The sequence below is a fragment of the Miscanthus floridulus genome, chromosome 3, assembly GCF_019320115.1.
Source record: "Miscanthus floridulus cultivar M001 chromosome 3, ASM1932011v1, whole genome shotgun sequence".
NCBI classification, from domain to species: Eukaryota; Viridiplantae; Streptophyta; class Magnoliopsida; order Poales; family Poaceae; genus Miscanthus; species Miscanthus floridulus.
This window is the reverse complement of record NC_089582.1, coordinates 129,916,086-129,924,824: the sequence shown is the minus strand read 5'-3', so window position 1 is coordinate 129,924,824 and position 8,739 is coordinate 129,916,086. Positions and strand designations below refer to the sequence as shown.

The 8,739-nt window shown below is 55.1% G+C and overlaps 1 pseudogene; it reads left to right on the top strand.

Annotated features, from left to right (window-relative positions):
- The first annotated feature begins 6,636 nt into the window (after positions 1-6,636).
- LOC136546931 (uncharacterized) lies at positions 6,637-8,739 on the top strand (annotated as a pseudogene).

Sequence of the window (8,739 nt, the reverse complement as noted above, 5' to 3'; positions counted from 1 at the left end):
CGAAGAAGTTATCCCTAATCTCTCTTTCTCTCTTAAGCCGACGGCCGAGGGGCATAACCTCGCCGGCGTGACGGACGGCGGCTACGAGCTACGTAGCTGAGGTCCGGCCAGTCAGGGGTTTGAGGCCCTTGACAACCTGGTATCACGAGTCCGGGGAACTTCGCCGCCTCGCTCCCGCTCCACCAGCCTATCCACCGCCGCCGCACCACCATCCTCACCACCGCCATCCCTGTCTTCCTCCACCGCATCCACCGCTGCCCAGCCGATCATGGGGGAACAAGCCATCGCCGACCTCACCAAGATGCTCCAGGACCTATCCGCGGATATGGCGACCATGAAGGCCGACCTGGCGTCCCTAAAGGACAAGTCGAGCTCTTCCTCGGCGGGTGCCGGGCCCACCGACGGCAGCCATCACAACGACCGACCGCCGCAGTTCCAGAAGATGGACTTCCCACGCTTCGACGGCAAATCCGATCCGCTGATCTTCATCAACCGATGTGAGTCCTACTTTCACCAACAGAGAACCATGCCAGAAGAGAAGGTCTGGATGGCCTCGTTCAATCTCGAAGACGTGGCCCAGCTGTGGTACATCCAGCTCCAGGAGGATGAAGGCACGCCGCGCTGGGGTCGATTCAAGGAACTCCTCCATTTGCGGTTTGGCCCTCCTCTCCGATCGGCCCCCCTGTTCGAGCTCTCGGAGTGCCGGCGTACCGGGACGGTGGAGGAGTACTCCAATCGGTTCCAAGCACTCCTTCCCCGCGCCGGCCGGCTTGACGAGATCCAACGGGTCCAGCTCTACACCGATGGCCTCCTTCCGCCTCTGAGTCACGCGGTGCGCATCCACAACCCCGAGACACTCACCAACGCGATGAGTTTGGCGCGCCAGGTGGAGCTCATGGAGATCGACAGGCAGGCCTAGGCCCCGGCTCGGCCCGCCGCGCGCGGTCTGCTGCCGTTGCTGCCGCCTCGCCCGGCTCTTCCCGCGCTGCCCCAGCAGCTGGCGCTGCTCGCGCCACCGGCGGGTGCCGACCAGGGACGCCGCAAGGGCAACCAGCGGCGCCTCTCCACGGCGGAGCAGGCGGAACATCGTCGCCTTGGCCTATGTTTTAACTGTGATGAAAAGTACTCTCGTGGCCATAACAGGTTTTGCAAGCGGATCTTCTTCGTCGACAGTGTGGAGATCGATGACACCGACGACGCCGCTGAAGCGGGGGACAAGGAGGCTCCCTGCTTCTCGCTGCAGGCCGTGGCCGGCGTGTCCATGGCAGACACCATGCAGCTCGCGGTGGCGCTGGGGGCTGCCTCGCTCGTCGCCCTCCTCGACTCCGGCAGCACCCACAATTTCATCTCCGAGGAGGCAGCGCGGCGGTCCAGACTGCCTCTCCATCAGCGGCCCTACCTCACGGCCATGGTCGCCAATGGTGAGAGGATCACCTGCGTCGACGTCATCCGCGACGCGCCACTGCTCATCGCCGGTGACCCGTTCCCGGCGAACCTCTTCGTCATGCCCCTGGCCGGGTATGACATCGTCCTCGGCACCAAGTGGCTCGGAGCGCTAGGGCCCATTGTCTGGGACCTGGCCAACCGGCGCATGTCATTCCAGCGCGAGGGCCGCACCATCTCTTGGGCTGGCGTGCCCACCGCGGCGGGCCCTGCCTTGAGCGCCCTAGCAGCTGGCGAGCCCCTTCTGGAGGCCCTCCTAGACACGTTTGCGGGGGTCTTCACCACACCGACTGGCCTGCCCCCCAAGCGCGCCCACGACCACCGCATCTTGCTAAAGCCTGACGCGCAGCCGGTAGCCGTACGCCCCTACCGGTACCCGGCTGCCCATAAGGACGAATTGGAGCGGCAATGTGCCGCCATGATTGAACATGGGATCGTCCGCCGCAGTGACTCGCCGTTCTCGTCGCCGGTCCTCCTTGTCAAGAAGCCCGATGGTTCATGGTGCTTCTGCGTCGACTACCGGGCCCTAAACGCGATGATGGTCAAGGACGCCTTCCCGATACCGGTGGTGGATGAGTTGCTGGACGAGCTCAACGGCGCCAAATTCTTCTCCAAGTTGGATCTGCGGTCGGGGTACCACCAGGTCCGCATGCGGTCCGAGGACGTCCACAAAACGGCGTTCCGCACGCATGACGGCCTGTACGAGTTCTTGATCATGGCATTCGGACTCTGCAACGCGCCGGCCACATTCCAAGCCTTGATGAACGACGTACTCCGGCCGTTCCTCCGCCGCTTCGTCTTGGTATTTTTTGACGATATTTTGATTTACAGCATGACATGGGCGGATCATCTGTGCCACCTTCGTGCTGTCCTCGACGAGCTCCGCCGCCACTAGCTCTTTGTCAAGCGCACCAAATGCTCCTTTGGTGCCCCCGCCGTCGCCTACCTCGGCCACATCATCTCCGCAGCGGGCGTCGCCATGGATCCGGCCAAGGTGCAGGCCATTCGTGACTGGCCGGCTCCTCGCTCCGCCCGTGCTGTTCGTGGCTTCCTTGGGCTCGCGGGGTACTACCGCAAGTTCGTGCATAACTATGGCACGGTGGCTGTGCCCCTAACTGCGCTTCTCAAGAAGGATGGCTTCTCGTGGGACGACGCAGCTGCCGCGGCGTTCTCGGCACTCAAGGCGGCGGTCACGTCGGCCCCCGTCCTCGCCATGCCCGACTTCGCCAAGCTGTTCGTCGTGGAGTGCAACGCGTCGATGTTCGGCTTTGGGGCCGTTCTCGTCCAGGAGGGACACCCGGTGGCCTACTTCAGCCGGCCAGTGGCACCACGTCACCGCGTCCTGGCCGCCTATGAGCGTGAGCTCATTGGCCTCGTTCAGGCGGTTCGGCACTGGAGGCCCTACCTGTGGGGGCACCGCTTTCTCATCAAGATGGACCACTACAGTCTAAAATACCTCCTCGACCAGCGCCTCGCCACAATACCGCAGCACCACTGGGTCGGCAAGCTCCTGGGCTTCGACTTCACGGTGGAGTACCGCTCGGGCGCCATGAACACCGTCGCCGACGCTCTCTCCCACCGCGACAACGAGGAGGGTGACCTGCTGGCCATCTCGGCGCCCCAATTTGACTTCATCGAGTGCCTCCGCCATGCCCAGGCAACTGATCCAGCGCTGGTCGCCATCCACGACGAGCTCCGTGCGGAAACCCGCACCGCACCGTGGACCATCACCGACGGCATGGTCGCCCTGGAGGGCCGCCTCTACATCCCAGCTACATCACCACTCCTTCAGGAGATCCTGGCCGTGGTCCACGACGACGGCCATGAAGGCGTCCACCGCACGCTGCACCGTCTACGGCGTGACTTTCATTTCCCCAACATGCGTCGTTTGGTGCAGGAATTTGTGAAGGCGTGCGCCACATGCCAGAAGTACAAGTCAGACCACTTGAGGCCGGCCGGTCTGCTCCAGCCGCTGCCAATCCCTTCCAGCGTTTGGGCCGACATCGGCATCGACTTCATTGAGGCGCTGCCACGGGTGCAGGGCAAGACGGTCATCCTCTCCGTCGTCGACCGCTTCAGCAAGTACTGCCACTTCATCCCGCTGGCGCACCCCTACACCGCCGAGACCGTCGCCCAAGCTTTCTTTGCCGACATCGTTCGCCTTCATGGCGTTTTGCAGTCCATCGTCTCGGACCGTGACCCGGTGTTCACGTCCGCGTTCTGGACCGAGCTCATGCGCCTCACCGGCACCAAGCTCTTCATGTCGTCGGCATTTCATCCGCAAACGGATGGCCAGACGGAGGCCGCCAACTGGGTGATCGTCATGTACCTCCGCTGCTTCACCGGCGACCGTCCTCAGCAGTGGCTCCGTTGGCTCCCGTGGGCCAAGTACACCTACAACACCGCCTTCCAATCGTCGCTCCGGGAGACACCGTTCCGCGTGGTCTATGGCCGTGACCCGCCGACCATCCGCTCGTATGAGCCCAGCGAGACGCGCATGGCTGCTGTTGCCCAGGAGATGGAGGACCGCGCAGCCTTCCTCGACGACGTCCGCTATCGCCTCGAATCGGCACAGGCGGTCCAGAAGCGTGTCTACGACCAGCATCATCGCCCGGTGGTGTACCAAGTAGGTGACTGGGTACTCCTTCGTCTCCGGCAGCGCCCAGCGGCGTCCCTGCCACGTACCACCGCCGGCAAGCTGAAGCCACGTTTCGTCGGGCCATACCGCGTCGAGGAGGTCATCAACGACGTGGCTGTCCGGCTGCAGCTTCCCCAGGGGGCCCGCCTCCATGATGTGTTCCACGTTGGGGTGCTCAAGAAGTTCGTCGGCACGCCCCCAGCCACGCCCCCGGCACTGCCACCAACCCACAACGGCGCCGTGGTGCTGGCGCCTGACAAGATCACCGCTGCCCGGCTGGCACGCGGAGTGCGACAGGTGCTGGTCCAGTGGAAAGACGAGCCGGCGGCATCTGCGAGCTGGGAGGACTTCGACGACTTCCGTGCTCGCTTTCCCGCTTTTCAGCTCGAGGACGAGCTGGTCTTTGACGGCGGGAGAGATGTCATGTGCGGTCGCACATACGCCAGGCGCAGGAGAGCCCGCGACGTGCGCCGGGCGGCCGAGCGAGCAACGGCCGAGCGAGCAGCTAGGGCGCAGGAAGGGCAGGCGAGTGGCTAGGAGGAAAGTTAGCTAGCTGATTAGTTGCTTCCTTGTTGGATTAGTCCTACAATCAAGGAGAGCCTTCTCCATCTGTTAGGCCACGGGCCATATATGCATGTACGCTGGGACAATTGAGATTAACGAAGAAGTTATCCCTAATCTCTCTTTCTCTCTTAAGCCGACGGCCGAGGGGCATAACCTCGCCGGCGTGACGGACGGTGGCTACGAGCTATGTAGCCGAGGTCCGGCCAATCAGGGGTTTGAGGCCCTTGACAACTAGTAACCTAGAGTGCACAATACTGGTTGGTTTGCAGCCTTGATAAACAATGCTGTCCCCTGCAATCTTAAGATGCCGTTAGATGCCGAAAGGGCTATGGGTGAGAAACAGTTTGCATAGTGTCGCACGAATATAGCTTTAATCATTGGATGTGTATTCTATTCCCTACTTAAACCATACCGAATACTGATCTAGCAAGTCAACGAAAGTTCATATTTCATCAAACAACCACCTTTTCTCATATTCTCTTCAACTTCTGCAGGGGTTAATCGGCATGTTTCGGCTCCTTTTGTGTCATGCTACTACTTGTGTGTGCTGCCAGATGGATGCCACACTGAGTTCAGTGCACAGGCAGAATGGATGTCGTGCTAGACACTGCATCGACTAGCAGCTGGTTATCCTTCAGTCTTGTACTGATAATATCCTTCAGTAACTATGGCATGTAATCTGGGTAGTTAAACAAGTTATCCGCACCTGAACTGATGTCTGGTTACCCTTTAATTTGGTTAAGTATTTGCATAAACTTGGTGCTTTCATATAATTTGAACTCCACTAGCGATGACGCCTGTGTGTACGCAAAGGGTCTTGTGATGCTATCGTCCTTTTCCTACGTCAAATATGAATGTGTTGTGGTTGTGGATGCAAATGTGGTAAGTAAATGTGAGAAGCTGGTAAAGCTCAACGGATGTTGTGCACATGGGGCTACCTGATTTTGAATGCGAGGAAGATTGTGATTTGTGAATATGCGAATAAGCAGCTCAGGCTCAACTTGGGAAAGCTACTCGGGCTTTTTGTTGCAGCAAAACTAGGATTCTTAATCTTGTTTTCATGATTTTCAATATAATGGAAAATACTGTATAGTGACTCATCCTTATTGCACACTCCCACGGCGAGCCCAGAGTGTCCGGTAGAAAAGTTTTGCTGGAGCACACTGCACACGATCGTGTCCATGTCCCATAGCCTTCAGTTCTAAGTATATACCTATAAGGGCCTGTTCGCTTGGAGGAATTTTGGAGGAATTTGGATGGTTTTGAGGAATGTTGGAGGAATTTGTGAGAAAAAAACACTGTTCCGGATGAAAAAAAAAGAAGCGGATCAAGCCGAATTTAAGGGCACGCGAACGAAGTGTATAGAAAAAACTATATATCTATAAAATCCAAAACGTCGTATAATTTAGAATTGAGAACCCAAAACAACTTATAAATTGGGATGGAGAGAGTAGAACTATGATAAAGAGGAATCAGGTTTCGGATGTTTATCTAGACTATAAAAAATGAAAATCGGTCCAAATGATTTCTAAAATGTTTTAGATATTTCTGGTTGCTAAACATATGTGATGAGCATCAATCGTCATGCAGTCTGTTCGCTCGTTGGTTTCAGTCAGGGCTTATCAGCCAGTCAACAGTATTTTTCTCTCACAACAAACCAGCACCAATAAGGCTTATCAGCCCAGAAACCGACCAGCGAACAGACCGATGATCCTTCGGCTTTCAGAGATAGCTCGAAGTGGACAGTTTCTCCTACGAACGGATATGTAAAGCATCTCTTCATGGTTATGGACTCATGGGTATAAATATGTAATCACCGTTACAGTTCTTAATCTCAATTACACAAATCGAACTCACTGTCTCACTCTCTCTCGTCTCTCGCCAAACCCCCCAAATCCCCATTCCCTCCAATCCCCCCAATTGCCTCCCCCTCTCGCCAAAACCCTAACCCCATTTCCCTAAAGCCTCACCGGCGTAGGTCCCGGCTCCCGATGGCATCGCTGGCGGCGACGGGTGAGGTGATGCTGTTCAGCGACGACATCCTCGCAGAGATCTTCATCCGGCTCCCCACCCTCGAGGACTTGGGCCGCGCCTGCGTGTCCTACCCCGCGTTCCACCGCGTCATCACCGGCCACTCCTTCCTCCGCCGCTTGCACGCGCTCCAGCCGCCGTCCTTGCTCGGCTTCCACTCCTTCTCCGCATTGTTCCACCCCGGGGAGTCGCCACACCCCTCCACGTCCGCCGCCCGCCCCGTCGCTGAAGCCGCTGACTTTGAGTTCTCGTTCCTCCCCACCAGGGGTTTCTGGAAGGTCCGGGACGCCCGCGGCGGCCGCTTCGCCCTCGACTGCCACGAGGGTACTCATCCTACATTCACCACCATAGCGGTCTGCGACCCCTTGTTCCGCCGCTACGAACTTCTTCCGCCACTCCCGGAAGACTTGGCCGCGGCAGTCGAGCAGCCGCTCCAAGTGAATGGTGAGCGTAGGTGCGATGTTTTCCTTGCCCCCTGCAGCGAGGAGTCAGAGTCTCAGAGAGAGCGCCGGGAGCATTCAGTGTGATTTTGATGGCGGAAAAAGTCTACTCCACCCCCAAACTAGGAGTGGTCTACATAACCCCCTCAACTATGAAATCGTCTGTTTTACCCCCTAAACTTTTCAAAACCGTCTATTCTACCCCCTGGGCGGTTTTCAGCGGCGGGTTTGCTACAGTAACAACGTGCCTGCTACAGTAACAACGGGTTCGCTACGGTACCTGTGTTCTGAATTTCCTTTTTTTTTATTTATTTTCGGTGCATTTTTGAAAAATCATAGAAAAATCATTGTATGCTTGAACTATAGTAAATCATTATTTTCGGTGAATTTTTGAAAAATCATAGTAAATCTAATTTTATCTGTAATTAATTGGAATAATTCATAGCTACAGCTTCTATGGTCCAATTGTGGTGAAATGTTTATGGTACGCTAATTATTGTATGCTTGAACTATAGTAAAAATTTCGTACTCATTGGACTATGTATAACTTAGTTATAGATAAATTCTAATTAATTACAGACAAAATTATATTTTTCAATTAATCTAAGGCTACAAAAAAAAATTTGTACTAAAGCATACCGTATTATATATTCACTGTGTAGATCTACTCATATGGAGTCCAATAAAATTAGATTTTTCATTTTATGATTTTTCTATGATTTACTATGATTTTTCAAAAATTCACCGAAAATAAATAAAAAGAAAGGAAATTCAAAACAATGGTACTGTAGCAAACCCGCTGTTACTGTAGCAGACCCGCTGTTACTGTAACAAACCCGCCGCTGAAAACCGCCCAGGGGTAGAATAGACGGTTTTGGAAAGTTCAGGGGGTAAAATAGACGGTTTCATAGTTGAGGGGGTTATGTAGACCACCTCCCATAATTGAGGGAGTGGAGTAGACTTTATCCTTTTGATGGCCCAGTGCCCAACTAAGTTAGTCGCATTCATATTCTCCTCGGCTTGCGGGCAGTGGCGAGCCATTGCATCTAGCACTTGGTATGATCTGAACCTGCCATGTCTCCTGTCGTTGAGCGCTCCCACTTGTCGTGGCGCAGCTACGCATATGGATGTTTCTACTGGTATTTGTCAGGATTCCCCTTCCGTAGCAAGCTGATTGTGCTAGACATGGGCAGGATGGAGTTCTATGCTGTCAATCATCCATCCAACCACAAGCTTGAGCAATTTGCTATTGTGGAGTTAGGGGAAAGCAGACGTGGGATGTTCATGATTGGTAATGGAAGTAATCCCCACCATGAAGACTGTATAGTCCGACTATTTAGTGCAAGCAATCAAATTAATGGTGAAGGTGCCACTGAGTGGGTGCTAGAGAATACAGTTTTACTGTCTCGCTCGAGTAGCTTCAGCATGCTAGGTGTTGCTGATGGGAAATTACTATTGCAAGGAGCACGTGAACATAATTCTGAAGAAGTGTATGGTTGTATTTCGCTGGACTTCAAGACTAGGCAGATTCAGAGGGTTCGAGGGATTATTCACAATGGCCGCTGTCCTATGGTAGCCTAATATATTGGTTACCCACCATCACTATCATTACCTACTATATGA